At 41.8% G+C, this 22,701-nt stretch overlaps 1 protein-coding gene and 1 long non-coding RNA gene across 7 annotated transcripts in view; one reads left to right on the top strand and one right to left on the bottom strand.

Moving 5' to 3' along the window:
• Positions 1–22,701, bottom strand: part of GABRG3 (gamma-aminobutyric acid type A receptor subunit gamma3) — a 1,013,315-nt gene that overhangs the window by 886,608 nt on the left and 104,006 nt on the right. The gene's annotated exons all lie outside the window — the stretch shown is intronic.
• The window catches only part of LOC141046835 (uncharacterized), a 164,743-nt gene that overhangs the window by 141,475 nt on the left and 567 nt on the right, over positions 1–22,701 (top strand). The window lies entirely within an intron of this gene.

Genomic DNA, 22,701 nt, shown 5'->3' on the forward strand with positions numbered 1-22,701 from the left:
GTAAGAAAAAATAAGAATAAACCCCAACATTATTGGTTTTGAAACATTACAAAATCAGCCTTTTTGCTGATGATATTCTTTTGACTTTAAAAGATCCAACAAAGTCAGAAGAAGTCATGTTATCAATTTTTGAAGATTTCTTTAAAATTTCCCATTTCAAAATCAGCAAACAAAAATCAAAGGGACTATACTTCTCTCTAGACCACCAAACAGTTGTTAATTTAGGTCAAACTACTTGTTTTGATTGGAAGGATAGCGTTATGAACTATCTAGTTATTAACATTACTAAAAATATTAATCAAACCATGTCATCCAATATGGAATATGCTATCAAAAACATTACAAATGAACTTCTCAGTTATAGACAACTAAGCTTGTCCTGGTTGGGAAAGATTTTGCTATCTAACACTATAATTTTACCTAAAATACTTTACATTTTCAGGACCTTTCCATTAATCATACCAACCCAGTACTTAGGTAAGTTCCAATCCACCATCAACACATTTATCTAGAAGGGCAAGAGACCAAAAGTAGCTGTCAATATAACTTATAAATCCAAAGACAGCAGAGAGTTGGGTTTACCCAATATTAAGGCTTATTACCTCTCCAATCTTATCGGACACAGTTTACACTGGTTTAACCAGGATAAAACACCGGCCTGGACACAACTAGAACTTTCATTAAATAAAAACATTCCTTTCCAGGAAATTATTTTTAATCATCTGTTTAAATCACTATCCTCTATCACCCCTATCTACAATTTTCCAGGCAATAATTTTTGCTTGAAAAACACTAGCCAAACCAACTAAAAGCAGCAACAGACAACTACTGTTTGCAAATTTCCCAATTTCTTTAATAGCCCGTATTTATAAATTTAATCTCCCGGATAACTGGAAAAACCGCAAAAAAATGAAAGACCTACATAATGGTGACAATTTCATTCCATTTAGAGAATTTTAGGATAAGTTTAGTTTCAAATATACACATTGCATACATTATACGATATTGAAAGACAATATCCGTAAATTTTTGAGCCAAAAATCACCTCCCTCTGAAATAGTACCACAACAACACCAATAGTAATAGTAACTAATCTGGAGTATCAAAATATTTATCTTTATTTTAACTAAGACAAATCAATTGACTAAAACGTATATATGATAAGGTGGGAAAAGGACTTAAATGTATCCTTGAACATGGATCAATGGGAAAAGGCTATTAGCCAATCCTATTCATCCAATATTTCCATGACTTTACAAGAATCATTTTATAAAGTTCTTCCACGTTGATATTACACCCTAACACGACTGGCCCATATAGACCCTACTATCAACTTTCCTTCTGTCACAGTCACGTGTGTCTGGACGCAGGAGGGGGCAGCTTCTTCAATGGTATGGAAGATTTGGCGTGAGCCCCGCGGACTATACACCAGTCTGCTCACCACAGGGATGTACCCCTTCTCCTCGGGGAATACCAGGCAGCTCCGTGGGGCACCAACTCTTCCCACCTGCCTGGGTACCTCCGCATGCATGAGCAAGTCCCGCTACCAAGCAGCGACTCTAGGGGCTTTTTGCCAGACCGCAGCCACCATTTGATTTTCTGATTGAGCCCAAGGAAAGGCCCCAGACCCTGATAACTACTGCTGCAGCGGCTCTAACACACCATGCCGCTCCTCACTCACCTCATGGAGGCCCGGTAACAATTACTAAGCGGTCTCCACATGGCCAAGGCTAACCAGAAGAAAAAATGTGGGGTTGGTGATAATGTCACGGTCACGTGTGTCTGGACGCAGCGAGTACCGCAAGGCAAACCCATATGACACACGTGACCCTGGATACACTGCCTCCAGTTGGGCGAATTTAAATAATAAGACGTGCAGCTGGATACACCGCCTCCAACTGGCGAATTTAGGTATTACACGTATTTATACAATAGTCTGGAAACCCCACCTCCAGTAAGGTGAATTTAAATAATAAAGGGGAATCTGGGTAACATTAACAATGGTGGGCCCTGCGATAGGGAATAGGGATGTGGAGACCTCCTGCACTTCCCTGAGCCAGAGTCCCTACACTCCTAACGTTCCCTATGCCGGTTCCGCACCGGGCGACGCACAGGGACCTTAAAACCCTGACTCGCCCTGACCCTAAACCCTCACTAGGGAATTGGTCGGTGCGGAAACTAATCCCACCACTGCACTAAACACACACAAGGGAAAATAACAATACAGGGGAAACACCACTTAACTTTGCTCTGTTGCGTATGCTCCTAGCAACAGAGCCCACCATCTGCGTGCATCTTCTCCTCCACCCGGATCCATCACCATAGTGAAGCCTTGGAGCATAGTCCACCACCAGTTGTAGCTGCCCAATAAACAGAGTCCCAAAGAGGAGTCCAGCTTCTGCCAAAAAGTCCAGCATGCTTGAGTCCAGTTTTCAGCAACCAAGTCCAGCATGCTGAGTGCAACTCTCACCATCGTCGCCACTCCACCAAGCCATGCAAGCACCTCCTGCTGACACCATAAACTGCGACTCCACCACGCCATGCCAGCCCTCCATGCAGACACCATAGCTGACTCAACCCCTCTGGCTGGGCTGCCTAGGATTCTCATTCAGCTCCTTCTTTCACCCAGGCTTCCTTGAGAATGACTAACTCACAATATCACCAACTGTGAACAAACACACCTGACACTCATTTATAGAGCATCACACCTGTTTTATAATTACGTGCACATTAAACCAAAGAAACTAAAGTGCACTACCGCTCACCACCACCGGGCCAACTTAGAATGAACGACACCACGTTTAATAATTCTAATGGCTACCGGGGGCAATCAACCCACTTTGGCACCAAGACAAAGGAAAAAAGTTCACATCGTCCATTTACTTGTCAGATCCACCTTGGATCATGACACCTTCATGCTGGAGAAACTGCAGTCTACCTGGCAATTTATTACACATGTTTTGGAGTTGCTCTAAAATAAAACCACTATGGAACCAAATATCTCTACACATACACTCACTGCTCAACAGACACTTCCAGATTCACTCTTATGCTACTATTTTGTCAATCAACTTAGATGAAATTGAATCATCCTTCCGCTACGTTATAATTCACATTTTTCTAGTGGTTAAGAATTTAATAGCAATACATTGGAAAAAACCTGAGGTTCCTACTTTCTCTGAGTTTCTGGAAAGGATGCTTCTACACAGCTCACTGGAACATCGCTTCGCTATAATTTACAACGGCCTAGCTAGGTACTCTAGGAAGTGGGACACCTAGAACCATAAATTTAAACCCCAACTGTTTATTGACAAGACCAATCATCCTGTCTTCTTTGCTCGGTTATTGAACCCCTACTTAGTACTGACCCAATACACTCATCTTATTGCATATCTGTATTTTAATGTATGTTTATATTAATGTTACTGCACAAAATACTTGTGCAAGAGTTTTCTAGGTTTCTAATTTTGAATGCCTTCCCTCTCGCCCTCCCTTCCTTGTTACCCTCACCCACTCCTTAAAAGTATGTAAAATTCTAATAAATTTTTTTTTAAAAAACAACAAAGGTTATAGCTTGCTGCACAAAAAATAATTCCTTAAACTACTATGTTGATTGAAAATTGCAAAATGTATGGCTCTTAGAATATGGCAACAGAAAATCAAAAACATTTTTTCAAAGTGTGTATTCATTGTACAAATGTAAAACATTTTTTAATAAAACTGTATAAATTTAGTATTATCATAAACATTTACGGGAAATCTGTTCAAAGATAAAAATATAATGCATAATGGTACATAATCTCTGTTGAAAAGCAGAGGTCCTTAAGCTAAGGGCTTGTCCATGACTTTTAATTGATGATTAGGGATGAGCGAGCACTAAAATGCTTGGATGCTTATTACTTAAACTGAGAAATTTCTAAAGCTCGAATGCTCGTTTGGCATAACGAGGGATAATGGGAGTCAATGGAAAATCCAAGCATTATTCCAGCAGACCCTACATGGAGGTCTGAGGTGTAGTGAAAATGTTTAAATGGATGGGAAAAGTGCTAAATGGAAGGAGAACAGCATGGGGAAGACCACTGGCAGCATCTCTGACTCCCACATCACTGCTGAGAATAATGGTGTGACACTTTAACCCCTTCATGACCCAGCCTATTTTGACCTTAATGACCTGGCCATTTTTTGCAATTCTGACCAGTGTCCCTTTATGAGGTAATAACTCTGAAACGCTTCAACGCATCCTAGCGATTCTGAGATTGTTTTTTCGTGACCTATTGGGCTTCATGTTAGTGGTAAATTTAGGTCGATAATTTTTGCGTTTATTTTTGAAAAAATCAGAAATTTGGCAAAAATTTTGAAAATTTCGCAATTTTCAAATTTTGAATTTTTATTCTGTTAAACTAGAGAGTTATGTGACAAAAAATAGTTACTAAATAACATTTCCCACATGTCTACTTTACATCAGCACAATTTTGGAAGCAAAATATTTTTTTGTTAGGAAGTTATAAGGGTTAAAATTTGACCAGCGATTTCTCATTTTTATAACAAAATTTACAAAACCATTTTTTTTAGGGACCACCTCACATTTAAAGTCACTTTGAGGGGTCTATATGGCAGAAAATACCCAAAAGTGACACCATTCTAAAAACTGCACCCCTCAAGCTACTCAAAACCACATTCAAGAAGATTATTAACCCTTCAGGTGTTTCACAACAGCTAAGGCAATGTGGAAAGAAAAAATGGACATTTTAATTTTTCCAAAACAAATTTCCTTTCAGCATCAATTTTTTCATTTTCACATGGGCAACAGGATAAAATGGATCCTAAAATTTGTTGGGCAATTTCCCCTGAGTACACCGATACCTCATATGTGGTCATAAACCACTGTTTGGGCGTACGGCAGGGCTCAGAAGGGAAGGAGCACCATTTGACTTTTTGAATGGAAAATATGCTGGAATATTTAGCGGTTGCCATGTCGCGTTTGGAGAGTCGCTGTGTGCCTAAACACTGGAGCTCCCCCACAAGTGACCCCATTTTGGAAACTAGACCCCCCAAGGAACTTATCTAGATGCATAGTGATCACTTTGAACCCCCAGGTGCTTCTCAAATTGATCTGTAAAAAAAAAAAAAGTACTTTTTTTTCACAAAAATTATCTTTTAGCCTCAGTTTTTTCATTTTCACATGGGCAACAGGATAAAATGGATCCTAAAATTTGTTGGGCAATTTCTCCTGAGCACACCAATACCTCATATGTGGTCATAAACCACTGTTTGGGTGCAGGGCAGGGCCCGGAAGGGAAGGAGCGCCATTTGACTTTTTGAATGGAAAATTAGCTCCAATCGTTATCGGACACCATGTCGCGTTTGGAGAGCCCCTGTGTGCCTAAACATTGGAGCTCCCCCACAAGTGACACCATTTTGGTAACTAGACCCCTTAAGGAACTTATCTAGATGTGTAGTGAGCACTTTGAACCCCCAAGTGCCTCACAAAAGTTTATAACATAGAGCAGTGAAAATAAAAAATCATTTTTTTTCCTCAAAAATGATTTTTTAGCATGCTATTTTTTATTTTCACAAGGGTAACAGGTAACAGGAGAAATTGGACCACAAAAGTTGTTGTCCAGATTGTCCTGAGTACGCTGGTACCCCATATGTGGGGGGGGGGCACTGTTTGGGTGCACGGCAGGGCGCAGAAGGGAATGAGCGCCATTTGACTTTTTGAAATGAAAATTGGCTCCAATCGTTAGCGGACACCATGTCGTGTTTGGAGATCCCCAGTGTGCCTAAACTTTGGAGCTCCCCCACAAATGACCCCATTTTGGAAACTAGACCCCCTAAGGAACTTATCTAGATGCATAGTGAGCACTTTGAACCCCCAGGTGATTCACAGAAGTTTATAATGCAGAGCAGTAAAAATAAAAAATCTTTTTTCCTAAAAAAAAATTTTTTAGTCTGCAATTTTTTATTTTCACAAGGGTACCAGGATAAATTGGACCCCAAAAGTTGTTTTCCAGTTTGTCCTGAGTACGCTGATACCTCATATGTGGGGGGAGACCACTGTTTGGGCACACGTCGGGGCTCAGAAGGGAAGTAGTGACATTTTGAAATGCTGACTTTGATGGAATAGTCTGCGGGCATCATGTTACATTTGCTGAGCCCCTGTGTGCCTAAACAGTAGAAAACAAGGGACCCCATTTTGGAAACAAGACCCCCCAAGGAACTTATCTAGATGTGTGGTGAGCACCTTGAACCCCCAAGTGCTTCACAGAAGATTGTAACGCAGAGCCGTGAAAATAAAAAATCATTTTTTTCCCTAAAAAAAATGATTTTTAGCCCGCAATTTTTTTTTCACAAGGGTAACAGAAGAAATTGGACCCCAAAAGTTGTTGTCTAGTTTGTCCTGAGTACGCTGATACCCCATATGTGGGGGATGACCACTGTATGGGCACACGTCAGGGCTCGAAAGGGAAGTAGTGACGTTTTGGTATGCTGACTTTGATGGAATGGTCTGCGGGCATCATGTTACATTTCCAGAGCCCTTGATGTTCCTAAACTGTGGAAACCCCCCACAAGTGACCCCATTTTGGAAACTAGACCCCATAAGGAACTTGCCTAGATGTGTGGTGAGCACCTTGAACCCTGAAGTGCTTCACAGAAGATTGTAACGCAGAGCCATGAAAATAAAAAATCTTTTTTTTTCCTCAAAAAATGAATTTTTAGCTCGCAATTTTTTATTTTCACAAGGGTAACAGGATAAATTGGACCCCAAAAGTTGTTGTCCAGTTTGTCCTGAGTACGCTGATACCCCATATGTGTGGGAACCATTGTTTGGGCACACGTCAGGGCTCGGAATGGAAGTAGTGATGTTTTGAAATGCAGACTTTGATGGAATAGTCTGCAGTCATCATTACGTTTGCAGAGTCCCTGATGTGCCTAAACAGTGGAAACCCCCACAAGTGGCCCCATTTTGGAAACTAGACCTTCCAAGGAACTTATGTAGATGTATGGTGAGTACTTTTAACCCCCAAGTGCTTCACAGAAGTTTATAATGCAGAGACATGAAAATGAAAAAAACATTTTTTTTCCACAAAAATAATTTTTTAGCCCCCAATTTTTTATTTTCCCAAGGGTAACAGGAGAAATTAGACCTGAAAAGTTGTTGTGCAATTTTTCCTGAGTACGCTGATACCCCATATGTGGGTGTAAACCACTGTTTGGGCACACGTCGGGGCTTGGAAGGGAGTGAGCACCATTTGACTTTTTGAACGCAAAATTGGCTGGAATCAAAGGTTGCACCATGTCGCGTTTGGAGATCCCCTGATGTGGCTAAACAGTGGAAACCCCTCAATTCTAACGCCAACCCTAACCCCAACACACCCCTAACCACAACCCTAACCCCAACACACCCCTAACCCCAACACTAACCATAACACTAACCACAAGCCTAACCCTAATTCTAACCCTAACCCTCTTTTCAACCCTAACCCTCTTTTCAACCCTAACCCTCTTTCCAACCCTAACCCTCTTTCCAACCCTAACCCTCTTTCCAACCCTAACCCTAATTCCAACCCTAACCCTCTTTCCAACCCTAACCCTAACCCTCTTTCCAACCCTAACCCTAACCCTCTTTCCAACCCTAACCCTCTTTCCAACCCTAACCCTAACCCTCTTTCCAACCCTAACCCTCTTTCCAACCCTAACCCTAACCCTCTTTCCAACCCTAACTCTAACCCTAATGGAAAAATAAAGATAAAAATATTTTCTTTATTTTATTAGTTCTGCATACCTATGGGGGTGATAATCGGGGGGTTCATTTACTTTTTATTTCATTTTCATCACTCTGAGAGTGATGAAAATGAAATAATGGAATCTGCAGCCAGCAGATTCGGGCGGGCGCACTGCGCATGCGCCCGTCATTTTCTAAGATGGCGGCGCCCATGAACCGGACCCGCCGGACACCGGGAGCGACGGGGGGACTTGGAAGGTGCCGGGGGCCGTGAGAGTGGGTGAGGGGAGGATCGGAAGCTGGTGGGGAGCGAAGGGAATGGGAGGGGGGGCAGATGATGACAGCGGCGGCAGATCGCCGCTGTCATTCAGTGGCAGGGGGGGCGATCGCTGGTGGGGGGGTCAAATCGGTGTCTCCAGCCATGTCCGATGCTACTGCAGCATCGGCCATGGCTGGATTGTAATATTTCATCAATTTTCATTGATGAAATTTTACTATCGCTCTGATTGGCTGTTTCACTTTTAACAGCCAATCAGAGCGATCGTAGCCACGTAGGGGCGAAGCCACGCCCCCTGTGGTGAATTACAAAGCCCCCTGTATCTGCGGGTCAGGTGACCTTTCATTGACCCCGATCACCCGACCCGCAGGGGGGCTTTGAATTCATGACACAGGGTATGCGTCATAGGTCGGATTGGCACCGACTTTCATGACGCATACGCTGTGTCACAGGTCGGGAAGGGGTTAAGGACTGAGAATAAAACATTCAAAATCAATGAGAAATCAGAGTTTGTAGGAAAAAAAATTTAAAGAAACATTCTTTCCTTTATAATTACTTGTATATACGGCAATGATGAAAAAAGGATTTAAAAAAACAATAGTTAAAGTAAACCAAAATTGAATTTATTAATTTGTATTATTTTTTTTAAATTTGTGTTTAAAAAATTGGAAATTTCAGTCTAATTTATGAAAAAAGCAAGAACTGCCAAAAATGAGATGGAAGAGGGATTCTTATACACTCTGTATTAGACATAAAGGAGGGCCTCATAGACGTCATGTTCAATTTTTCCAAGTACAGTTAAAATCAGAAGTTTACATACACTATATCAAAAGACACATATACAAGTTTTTCTCAGTATTTGACCTGAAATCAGAATAAACTTTTCCCATTTTAGGTCAATTAAGATTACCATAATTATTAATATTTGTCAAATGCCAGAATAATGAGAATGTTTGAAGGCATTTTTATTACTTACTGCAAAGTCAAAAGTTTACATACACTAAGATTACTATGTGTAATGCTGCTGCAGTGCAGTATAGCGCAACATCCACCAGTGGATGCTGGTGAGGGAAGAGAGGTTGCACACACAGCGTAGCATCACTGCAGCAGCACAGGCACCACCCTGTGGCAAAAGAGTGGTCAGACGAGCAGAGTCAGGAACAGTCAGGCAAAGAAGTACCAGAGGTCACAGCAAGCCAGAAGTCAGAGGCAGATGGGAGCAGAGATAACCAAGACATGAGACAGTCAAACATGTCAGAAGACAAGACTGGTCACATACCAAGAGGTCCAAGCACAGCGAGTGAACACTAAGACATGCAGGATGCCAGGAAAGGGAAGTCTCGGGAACAGAGTAAATAGGCAGAGGACAAAACACGGTATCAAGGGGTTCAGCTGCTCTAGCTCGGAAGCATGAACTATCACTGACATTGGTCTGCCGGCCACAGCAGACTGAAATAGCCACACAGAACCCAAAACGAGGCAGAGAAGGTTAACCCCCGCATGACCAGACTGGGGAGAGAATAACAAGAAACAAACCCTGGCCTGGATCATGACGCTATGCCTTTAAACATTTCTGAACTGCCCATATGATGATGTCATGTGTTTTTTTTGTAACATATGCATTAGAGACACACCTGTGGATGTATTTTAATGCACACCTGAAGCACACTGCTTCTTTGTGTAGCATCATGGGAAAGTCTAAAGAAATCAGCAAAGATATCAGGAAGAGCATTGTGGATGTGCACAAGTCTGAATCATCTTTGGGTACAATTTCAAGATACCTAAGGTGCCTTGTTCATCTGTACAAACAATTATACGCAAGTACAAACAAAATGGTAATGTCCAGCCATGATACTGCTCAAGAAGGAGAAGGGTTCTGTGTTGCAGAGATGAATGCGCTTTGGTCTGACATGTGCATATCAACTCAAGGACAAAAGCAAAAGACCTTGTGATGAAGATGGCAGAAGCTGGTAAGATTGTGTCAATATCCAGAGTGAAACGAGTACTGTATCAGCATGGGCTGAAAGGCCACTCTGCCAGAAAGAAGTCATTACTCAAAAAGAAACATAAAATAGCCAGATTAATGTTTACAAATGCACACAGGAATAAAGACTTTAATTTTTGGAGTTATGTCCTGTGGTCTGAAGAAACTAAAATTGAATAGATGGCATTATGAGAAAAGAAGATTATGTGGCAATACTGAAGAAACATCTCAAGACATCAGCCAGTTAAAGCTTGGCTGGAAATGTGTCTTCCAAATGGACAATGACCCGAAGCATACTGCCAAAATGGTAACATAGTAGCTTAAGGATAACAAAGTCAATGCTTTGGAGTGGCTACCACAAAGCCCTGATCTCAATCCTATTGAAAATTTATGACCAAAGCTGAAAAGTCAGGTGCGAGCTAGGCGATCTACAAACCTGGATCATTTACACCAGTTTTGTCAGGAGGACGCTTGTGGTAGGATATCCCAAACATTTGACCCAAGTCATTCAGTTTAAAGGCAATGGCACCAAATACTAATTAAATGTATCTTTTCTAATATTCGCAAAGGCTTTATAGGACACCCTCTCTCTCACCACTTTAACCCCTTTACTCCCAAGGGTGGTTTGCACGTTAATACCCAGGCCAATTTTTACAATTCTGACCACTGTCCCTTTATGAGTTAATAACTTTGGAACGCTTCCATGGATCCCAGTGATTCTGACATTGCTTTCTCGTGACATATTGTATTTCATGTTAGTGTTAAAATTTCATTGATATAACTTATGTTTATTTGTGAAAAAAATGGAAATTTGGCAAAAATTTAGAAAATTTCGCAATTTTCCAACTTTGAATTTTAATGCCCTTAAATCACAAAGATATCGCACACAAAAAACTTAATAAGTAACATTTCCCACATGTTTACTTTACATCAGCACAATTTTGGAACCAAAATTTTTTTTTGTTAGGAAATTATAAGGGTTAAAAGTTGACCAGCAATTTCTCCTTTTTACAACACCATTTTATTTTTAGGGACACATCACATTTAAAGTCAATTTGAGGGGTCTATATGATAGAAAATACACAAAAGTGACACCATTCTAAAAACTTCACCCCTCAAGTTGCTCAAAACCACATTCAAGAAGTTTATTAACACTTCAGGTGCTTCACAGGAATTTTTTGAATGTTTTAAAAAAATGAACATTTAACTTTTTTTCACCAAAAAAACTTCAGGTCCAATTTTTTTATTTTACCAAGGGTAAAAGGAGAAATTGGACTGCAAAAGTTATTGTGCAATTTGTCATGAGTATGCTGACACCTGATATGTGGGGGGACCACTGTTTCGGCGCATGGCAGTGCTCGGAAGGGAACGAGCGCCGTTTGACTTTTTCAGCGCAAAATTGGCTGGAATTGAGATCGAGTGCCATGTCACGTTTGGAGAGCCCCTGATGTGCCCAAACAGTGGAAACCCCCAATTCTAACTCCAACCCTAACCCCAACACACCACTAACCCTAATCTCAGCCCTAGACCTAACCCTATCCCTAACCCTAATGGGAAAATGGAAATAAATACATTTTTTTATTTTATTATTTTTCCCTAAGCGGGGGTTTGATTTACTATTTATGGCGGGTTTTTATGTTTGGCAGCTGTCACATGCTAAAAGACGCTTTTTATTGCAAAAATAATTTTTGCATCACCACATTTTGAGAGCTATAATTTTTCTGTATTTTGAACCACAGAGTCATGTGAGGGCTTAGTTTTTTGTGGGACAAGTTGTCGTTTTTATTGGTACTAATTTCAGGCATGTGACATTTTTGATCGCTTTTTATTCCAATTTTTGGGACGCAGAATGAACAAAAACCAGCATTTCATGAATTTCTTTTGGGGGGGTGCGTTTACACTGTTCCGTGTGTGGTAAAATTGATAAAGGGGATTTATTCTTCGGGTCAGTACGATTACAGCGACACCTTATTTATGTCGTTTTTTTACATTTTGTCGCTTTTATGCAATAAAAACAATTTTATATAAAAAAACTATTTTTGCATCGCTTTATTCCGCGAGCTATAAACTTTTTTATTTTTTTTGCTGATGATGCTGTATGGTGGCTCGTTTTTGCCGGACAAGATGACATTTTCAGCGGTACCGTGTTTATTCATATCCGTCTTTTTGATCACGCGTTATTGCACTTTTTGCTCGGTGGTATGATAATAAAGCATTATTTATTGCTTTGTTTTTTTAAGGGGTTCACTAAAGGGGTTAACTAATGGGATAGTTTTATAGGGCGGGTCGTTATGGACGTGGCGATACTAAATTTGTGTACTTTTATTGTTTTTTTCTTTTTATTTTGAAAAAAAAGAATTTATTAGGGAATATTTTTTTTTTATTTATTTAGTGATTTTTTAAAATTATTTTTACAAGTGTTTTTTTAACTTTATTATATTCTCCCGGGGGGGACATCACTGTCTTTTGTCAGATCACCGATCTGACACTTAGAACAGCGCTGTGTCAAATCAGCGATCTGACAGGCGCTGCTGCAGGCTTCCTCCTGCCTGCTTTTAGCAGGCAGTGAGGAAGCCGGCTCCCTGCAGGCCCCCAGAGGTCCCCACCGCCAAATTGGATCCGGGGACCTGCAGGGAAGGAGGCCCCGCAGCAGCGCTGCACATTGTGCTGCTGCGGGGGTCTCAGGGAAACATGGAGGGAGCCCCCTCCCTGCCGATGCTTCCCTAAACCCCCAGTACACTGCAATCATGTTAGATCACTCCTGACACATAGTGCCAGGTGTCAGCTGTGATAATCAGCTGACACCCGGCCGTGATGAGCTGCGCTCCCCCCGTGAGCACCGCTGATCGCATGTGATGTAAGATTCCATCCTTGGGACTTAGTTCCCAGGTCACATGGACAGAATATTACGTCCAATGTAGGAAAGGGGTTAAAGATAAACATAGCCAATCTTTGAAAGGCATCCATTTCTGCGGCATTCAGGTGGTCCATTAGAACCAGAGAGGGGGCGATTTCCTCAAGGCAATGTCTAGAGCAGAGTCCTATTGGATATTCTCCTTGGACAGTTTGGCCCCCTAAAGGCCTGAATCATGAACTGGAACTATATGCCTTCTAATATTATTGTACACAAATGAATACATATAACTATTTTTAACCAGTTCTTTCATATCTATTCTATTTTTATTCTTATTTAAACTGGATTTTTAGTTCATCTACAAGGGGTATTTATATATAAGTAATTTTAATTATTATCCTCACCAGCTACACTAATATTCGGTATGCAATAGGACAACGTCTGTAACCTATATTAATATTGTGAAATGCTTACATAGAAGCTGTTTACGACTATTCTAATTAGCTATATCCACACTATGTGATTTTATGAATATTTTCTAAAGAATTTTTTAAGGTGTATGCATTTGCCATCCCCTACCATATCCTCCACATTCATATTTTGGATATCTGCTTTTTGCATGAGTATTCGCAGCAGGTGGAGCATATTAATTTTATGTGCATAGTTTTTTATTTATATTAAAGTGCTAAAAAAAATTGTAATATTAACATAATAAAGTTATAGTTTTTAATATTTCTAATTATTTTCAATATTATATCCTATTTATGTGAGGTATACATTATGGCCGTTCTTTCTCTTTTCTAAACGTATGACACAGTCTTAATCATTAAATAGCCATCTATTGGGAGGGTGGGGGTGAGTGATTAATCCAAGAGTTAAACAGGTGTTTGACCATACACACACTATATATGACAGCTAGACTGGGTGGGCGGTAACCCTGATGGAGAAGCACGTTTTGCCTTTGAAACGCATAGGTTTTTGGCCCAAGCTAGGCTCCGCAGCCTTAGGCCTGTTTCACAAATCCGATTGTCAGCATCAGTCAAGATCCGCCGATTTGGTAAAAAAAAGGATCCACCATTCTTCTTGGCGGATCCATTTTTTCCCCCATAGACTTGCAATATCGGCGGAACTTGAAGGATGTGCATCCGTTGGATCCGATATTTTGCGGATCCGCCAAAATTTTGGCATCCGCTGATATCACTGGATGGACAATGCAACGTTTTTTGCAATGTCGGATCCGCATTTTTGCTACTCTGGGAGATTTAACCCTAAATACCGGCCGCAGGAAAAAAATTCTCTCTCTCCTTTTACCGTGAGATGCCAATCATCCCCGGATCCTGCAAGATGCCTGCCCGCTCCTGGATCCCGCAAGATGCCTGCCCGCTCCCGGATCCCGCGCGATGCCTGCCCGCTCCCAGATCCCGCAAGATGCCTGCCCGCTCCCAGATTATTATTATGTTTTTTTTTCAGCGCGGTTCCTTTAAAATTCACATATCGGCGGATCCCAGCGCACCAACGGTCCGGTAGCTCACGTTGGTTTATCGTTGCCCGCGGATCCGTTCTCCGCCTTTTTGGCGGGTACCAACTGACAAGGAAAACATAAGTGTGAAACAGGCCTTAGCCTGTGACATCACATGCTGTCAGTGCAGGACAGTGTCGGCCACCATTCAACCTTGCATCCAGGACGCTACCGGCCGGAGCGGTCCTGGCTCTGCCCGGCTCTATTCACTACTTGCACTCCAGTCAGCCAAGCTCATTCACCTCATCCTCCCAGTTTGTCACATACCTATCCAGTGCCATTGTGGATCATTCACCGCTCATTAGTGAATTATTGCTGGTGTGGTAGATTTGTGTCTCCTGCATGCTATGAGTATTGGGTTTATGTGTGAAGGGCAGGACGTTTACTTTCACTTTCACTTTTAACATTACTGAATTGTCCTATGAAATTTGGAGCGAGGTATCTTCCTTTATTTATTCATTTACTAATTAAACGTATGTAATCTTTTTGACTTTGCAGTAAGTAATAAAAATGCCTTAAAACATTATATCTCTCATTATTCTGGCATTTGACAAACATTAATAATTACGGTAATCCTAATTGGCCTAAAACAGGAATGGTTTATTTTGATTTCATGTCAGATATTGAGAAAAACATGCATATGTGTCTTTCTTTATAGTGTATGTAAACTTCTGGTTTCAACTGTTGTGGTACTCTTAGACTCATAAATGTTATGTACTAAGTGCAAAGCATCCCAAAAATTACAAGAAGGATCATCCATACACCCTTGTACCCTTGTAGACAACTGTGTTGCCTCACAAATATTGTGAAAAAGTATAGTTGTGGTACTCCTACACTCATAAAAGCTCTGCACACAGTGCAAAGCCTGCCAAAGATTGAAAGCAGGGTCATCCATACTCCCTTGAAGGCACCAACTGTAGTACCTCATTCAATTATTATGAACAAAGTGTAGCTATAGTATTATGGTACTGAAAGCTCTGCACACAGAGCAGAGAATGCCAAAAATTACATCCATACACCCTTGAAGGCACCAATTGTAGTGCTACAGTCAATATTGTGAACAAAGTGTAGTTGTGTTCTCCTACACTCATTAAAGCTTTGCACAAAGTGCAAAGCCAGGAAGTAATTACAAGGAGGGTAACACAGCAATCCTCTTCAGCTGTCTGCTTCTTCTTCTTCCTCATGAGGCTGGGGGGCCTGCCTACACCTGCTTCCTGGAGCCTGATTTCCAGGAGCTTGGGATGCAAGTTACCCTGCTTCAGGTAAATGGGAGATAGTCCTTTATGCCACATGCACCATTGCCTGCTTCTGCATAGGAGGTGGGGAACCCCAAGGACAGTACGATCTCTCATGTGTGGTTGCCCCGTAATGAGCTAACTCAAGGAGCCTCTCCCAAGCCAATTCATTTTGCAAGAAGGGTTCATCCTGCTCCCTTGCTTCTCAGATTACACCCACCACATACCAGGAACGCTGCCCCTCCATTTTGAGGAACATGACCTTGCTTCCAACCATCAGCTCTTGCAGCCTTCAAAGCAAGTGTTCCTTCTCTACTGCCTGCTGGTTGAATGAGATGTGATGATGTATCCCAAAAAACCAAGAGAGATGACATGAGAAGTGTTATTGTGTAGCATGACTTTCACTATCTGAATCACTGTTACCTCACCAGATTTTTTTTCTTTTTGTAGAACTTTAACAAGGAACCTGTCCAATGACTGTTGCTTTTGCTGCATTTTGAGGATTGCGCAGAAATGGGACATTGCGATGTTGTTGAACAGATTTATCGCTTGCACTGCTACAGCCTTATTCGGTGGTGTTTTTCAACAAAATCTTCCAATGTTTCCCACATTTTTCACATCTCCTGAACCTCATTTGAATTAAGAGATTCCTCTGACTTTTCCTCCTTCTCTTCCCGATACGAGATCACCTCTATAACTCCTTCTGTTGCTCGTGATGTAGATCCATCAGTTAGTTGGTGGTTAGCTCCTGACCATGATCCTCCACCAGCACTTCAATGTGGGACTCATTCACCAACAGCCCCATGGTCTTCCCCAAGGAAACAATTTAATTTGCAATTAACTCAAACCCAGCAAACCCCTCAACATAATTTTCAAGGATGCTCTCTGACCACAACTTGCCCAAAACAGAAGTGAGGGTTCTCTTCATGACCTAATCCCATGATTTATAGAAGATCTTGAGACAGCTCAAAATGTTGAAATATTTTTTCCAAAACTCTCATAGGGTAATGTTTCTTCAGTCGCTTCAAAGCATTGCTAAAACAGCGCTTTGGTGTATAGCTTCTTAAAGTTTGAAATTACTTGCTGATCTACAGGCTGCAGTAATGGAGTGCTGTTGGAAAGAAAAACTTGACCTTAACCCTCCGTCAGGCGCAATATAGATTCTCCTCAGTTCATGCGCAATGTGCCTGACAAGCACAGGTCAGAAAACCACCTATAGTAGCTACATATTTCAATTTCAGGACTATAGAAGTAGTCAGTGACCTTCATAGGAATGTATTAAAAGAGATTACACCAAATCAGATGCAAAAAAAAAAATTTATTAACCATAAACTTATTAAAACTAAAAGTACCACTTTTCGGTAGTACCGCCAAATAGGCTCCAGTTATCTTTACTTAACTATTGCTTAAATATAAAATTATGGAAAAAAACTTAAAGGATATTGCACTTAGATGTTACTTAATTATTTTCTACTCATCTTCAGTGGTTTCAATTGCAGCAGAAGCAGCACAGGTACACTTAGAAAAGCAAGGCTGGCAGACGAAAGTTGCATGGGAAAGGCAGATTGATTCTTTACATATTTTGCAGTCATATTTAGAAAGCCTTCTGAAACCAGATACAAATAAGCAGGTAGTACAACTGCGTCTTTTAGAAGGTGGTAGAGTCGGTGTTTGTTCTGGAACGTCCTTGGGACGATATCTCTTCAACCGGTGTTGCAGGGCAAGGGGCATTCCAACCGTCTTTGTACTTCCACTGCAGTTTTAGCTTTTCTAGCACTTCCAATAACTCCAGGAAGGTGTGTAATAATATTGTGGGATTCTCTGCGCTGTTTGTTCTTGGGTGCCTTTTTGTTCCACTTTGTATTTTTATCTTTGCCCAAATAATAAGCTAGATCTGTGTCTGTTTCCTCTGTATCAGTGTCATCACCATCCTGCTCTGTTCCAGAATCAGTGTTACATTCTGCTACCTCATCTTCAGATGAAATGTCACTAGATTCCTCTAAATCCTCAATTACTGCTGGTTCTTCCTCATCATCTTCTAACAAAAAAAATCTTCATTTCTTCTAAATGAAGGGGTTTAGATGAATCATACTGTTTTCTGGCCATTGCAGCAGAAAATCTGAAGCAAGAGAGAAAGAGTATGTGTAAAGGGCATGTCACACTAAGAGATATCGCTAGCAATATCGCTATAACTAGTGACGTTATAGCGATATTGCTAGCGATATCTCTGTGTCTGATACTTACCTACGACCGGCTCCCCCGCTGGTTATCGCTGATCGCGCGAGAACGTTCAGGACTGTTTCTCGTCGTCAGCTTCCTGTGGCGCTTCCTGCTGTGAGGACGAGCGACGCGTGGAGCCGGGCGGGAGGACGCAGGATCGCCTGGTGTGACAGGTAAGTAGCGATCCCCGTCCCCAGCGATGTCGCTAGTGAGATCTGCCTGTGTGGCAGCTCACTAGCGACCACTTAGCGATGTACCAGCGATCCTGACCGCGTCATATCGCTGGTCGGGATCGCTGGTACATCGCTAAGTGTGACAGTACCTTTAGGGCGCAATGTGCCTTAGAAGCCACCCTCCTTTTGTCTAAGAAAACAGTACTTATGTACACTAACTTAGCATTAATCCTTCATAAAACAAGCTAAATACACAATCGTGATGAATAAAAAAAGAAAATACTAACCTTTCAATTTGTGTTGAAATCAGGCGCAATGTGCCTGAGAAGCCAAAGTGTTGATATCTGCTCACTAGAAGGTCTGCTGAGTCACTGTGATATCAGGTTTCACAGAGCCTGTAGAGTCAGGAGATAACTAGGAGGGGTGGGGTTTTCTGATAAGTGGGCAAGGAGAGAGAAGTGAAACTAATTACTGTGTGCCTGTCAGATCTATTGCGCCTGACGGAGGGTTAATGAACTTGAATTCCTCCAGTTAGTCTTTCCCAAGGCCTGGAAGATGGGCAGGAGTATTGTCCATAACCCACAAGACATTGAGTGGTAGATACCTTTCTAAAATTGTTTTTTTTCACTTCCGGACCAAAGACCATGTTCATCCACTCAACAAATAATATACAAGTGACCCAAGCCTTAGTACTGGACCTCCACATAATGTATAACTGGCTCTTCTGACTGAACATTACATTTCTTGAAGGCTCATAGATTCTTGGAAAGATACCCGAGCAGTGGCTTTACTTTTAAATCTCTACTTGCATAGCACACAACAAGAGGGTGAGAAGGTCCTTTATGGGCTTGTGACTGGGCACTGCATTCTCTTCTTCTGGAATGTTCAGTTGTGGCCAAAAGTATTGACACCCCTGCAATTTTGTCAGATAATACTCAGTTTCTTCCTGAAAATGATTGCTAACACAAATTCTTTGGTATTATTATCTTCATTTAATTTGTCTTAAATGAAAAAACACAAAAAGAATTGTCCTAAAGCCAAATTGGATATAATTACACACCAAACACAAAAAAGAGGGTGGACAAAAGTATTGGCACTGTTCGAAAAATCATGTGATGCTTCTCTAATTTGTGTAATTAACAGCACCTGTAACTTACCTGTGGCACCTAACAGGTGTTGGCAATAACTAAATCACACTTGCAGCCAGTTGACATGGATTAAAGTTGACTCAACCTCTGTCCTGTGTCCTTGTGTGTACCACATTGAGCATGGAGAAAAGAAAGAAGACCAAAGAACTGTCTGAGGACTTGAGAAACCAAATTGTGAGCAATCTCAAGGCTACAAGTCTATCTCCAAAGACCTGAATGTTCCTGTGTCTACCGTGCGCAGTGTCATCAAAAAGTTTAAAGCCCATGGCACTGTGGCTAACCTCCCTAGATGTAGACGGAAAAGAAAAATTGACAAGAGATTTCAACACAAGATTGTGCGGATGTTGGATAAAGAACCTCGACTAACATTCAAACAAGTTCAAGCTGCCCTGCAGTCTGAGGGTACGACAGTGTCAACCCGTACTATCCGTTGGCGTCTGAATGAAAAGGGAGCTGTATGGTAGGAGACCCAGGAAGACCCCATTTCTTACCCCGAGACATAAAAAAGCCAGGCTGGAGTTTCCAAAACTTACCTGAAAAAGCCTAAAACGTTTTGGAAAAATGTTCTCTGGTGAGATGAGACAAAAGTAGAGTTTTTTGGGCAAAGGCATCAACATAGAGTTTACAGGAGAAAAAAAGAGGCATTCAAAGAATAGAACACGGTCCCTACAGTCAAACATGGTGCAGGTTCCCTGATGTTTTGGGGTTGCTTTGCTGCCTCTGGCACTGGACTGCTTGACTGTGTGCATGGCATTATGAAGTCTGAAGACTACCAACAAATTTTGCAGCATAATGTAGTGAGAAAGTGTGAGAAAGCTGGGTCTCCCTCAGAGGTCATGGGTCTTCCAGCAGGACAATGACCCAAAACACACTTCAAAAAGCACTAGAAAATGGTTTGAGAGAAAGCACTGGAGACTTCTAAGGTGGCCAGCAATGAGTCCCGAACTGAATCCCATAGAACACCTGTGGAGAGATCTAAAAATGGCAGTTTGGAGAAGGCACCCTTCAAATATCAGTGACCAGGAGCAGTTTGCCAAAGAAGAATGGTCTAAAATTCCAGCAGAGCATTGTAAGAAACTCATTGATGGTTACCGGAAGCGGTTGGTCGCAGTTATTTTGGCTAAAGGTTGTGCAACCAAGTATTAGGCTGATGGTGCCAATACTTTTGTCTGGCCCATTTTTGGAGTTTTGTGTGAAATGATCAATGTTTTGCTTTTTGCTTCATTCTCTTTTGTGTTTTTTCATTTAAGACAAATTAAATGAAGATAATAATACCAAATAATTTGTGTTTGCAATCATTTTCAGGAAGAAACTGAGTATTATCTGACAAAATTGCAGGGGTGTCAATACTTTTGGTCACAACTGTAGGTCCTCCTTGGCATTTTAATCCAAAAAACTAACAGCTTCATCACAGTTAAACACTTGCTCTGGCAGGTAACGCTCAGAATAAATGAGCTCTTGGAATGCGGCAGTGAATGCTTCAGCTGTCTTAGCAGCCGAACTTGTAGCCTCTTCATGCCTTACAGCACTATAGTACTGTACCACTTTTCTTATTAAAGTTATCAAACAATCTCAAGCTTGCATTTAAACTTTCTTCATTTTCAGTTGATGTACATGGCAGTTTACTTACGAGGTCAGTGTACAAGGCCTTTGCATTCTCGCAGAATAAATTCTCAGTCACAGTATCATCTACTAGTTGCTTCTCGTTTATCAGCATGAGAAGAGCACATGGCCATTGCTTTGATACTCTTGTGTCTCGGCTTGCAGAATTTAGCCCAATTATTTATTTTTTCTTCTTCAATTTTGTGCAAATTGTTGATGTAGATTTGTACAATTTTGTGATATCGTACACTCGCATACCATGTTCATGCTTTTATATCATTTCCTTAACTCCCATTGTGATACCCTCCTTCCCCTTACCAGGTTCATTTTTAGCCTTTTTCTTGACAGGGCCCATTGTTTCAATACAGGCACATGTGGTTACAGTATGCTCTAACGATCATACAATGTTGACTGGGCGAGAAAGGCATGCCAACTGAAATCCAGCATGAGAGAATTGCCTACAATCTCCCTGTGAGAGGGAGCAGTAGAGGGCTGGGAAGGGCTCAGGTGATGCTCGTATTGCAAAATCTTGCTTGTTTACCAAGTTACATTTTTTTCTAAATGGTAGCTTGTCTTGCAAAATGCTCGCAGACCAGGTTACTCATAATCCAAGGTTTCATTGTATATGTAATAGGAGTCATGATCCCAGTGCAGGTTTTTGAGCTGCATGTCAGGGGTTAATGTCTGGAGCTCAGTGCAAGTTTTGGCCTGCACACCTGGGGTTAATGATTGTGGCCTCTTTTTGGTTCTGAGAGAGCTTCTTAAACTCCGGGAAGCTCCAATCCCTGTCAGTTATACTTTTGCCTTTGGCCGAGTGTGGTGACCTCTGTGTGCCTGTGCCTGTTCGTTGTTATAGCATGTTTATATGGTTCTGACCCGGTTCTGTTCCCCGTTGTGAGTTTGCCTGTTGATTCTGTACTGCACTTCCCTCTCTGTGCATGACTCATTGCCTGTGATCTGACTATTCTCTGCTCGCCCCTCTTGTACCTTTGCAGCTATCTCTGTGTGTGTCTCATTGGCTATGTCTTGACTATTCTCCCTGTCTATGCCCCCTGGTAACTTTATCTCGCAGTTACCCTGCTAGGAGTTATCTTGCAGCTCCTAGCTCTCTGGAGTTTAGGCCATGCCCCTAGCAGTCACGTGCTTCAGGTCCTGCTGCTCTGAAGTACGCATCTACTCGGCTGCTGCCAGCTCCACAGGTATCTTTGAGCACAGTTCACTTTACTCAGGACGCACGCACTGGCTCAGTGAGCAAGTTCAGTGCGGTGTTCCTGACAATAGGATTAAGAACTAGATCACTGAATGGGAAAAAAGGCTTTTTATTAATGGAGCACACTCTGATTGGGTCACAGTTAATGATGGGGTACCCTAAGTGTGAGCATTGGGCCCCCTTTTTAACTTATTAATGACCTTGTAGAGAAGATACAGAGTCAAATTTTAATATCTGCAGGTGGTAATGAATGCCGAGGAGGATATTTCTTTACAGAGGGGTTTTCTGTAAGTTCGAGACTTAAAGCCCCTTTACATTTAGCGATGCACCAGCGATCCCGACAACGATACGACCCGGTCAGGATCGCTGGTGCATCGCTAAATGGTCGCTAGTGAGCTGCCACACAGGCAGATCTCACAGCGATGTAGTGACGCAGCAGCGGTCGGTACTTACCTTTAAGACGCGGCGATCTTGACGTCCTCCCACCCGCGTCCACGCATTGCTCATCGGCGCCAGCAGGAAGCCCAGCAGGGAGAACCCGACGAGAAATGGAGCTGCACAATCTCGCGCGATCAGCGACAGACAGCGGGGGAGCCGGTCGGAGGTAAGTATCACACATAGCCATATCGCTGCTGCGTCACAAAATCAGTGACGCTTTAGTGATATCGCTAGCGATATCGCTATGTATAAAGGCCCCTTTAGGCTAAGAGATAGCAATTGAAGTTCAATGTAGATAAAGAGAAGGTCACGCAA

This window comes from Dendrobates tinctorius, unplaced genomic scaffold, assembly GCF_039654945.1.
Source record: "Dendrobates tinctorius isolate UK_male_01 unplaced genomic scaffold, ASM3965494v1 ptg000121l, whole genome shotgun sequence".
Lineage (NCBI taxonomy): Eukaryota > Metazoa > Chordata > Amphibia > Anura > Dendrobatidae > Dendrobates > Dendrobates tinctorius.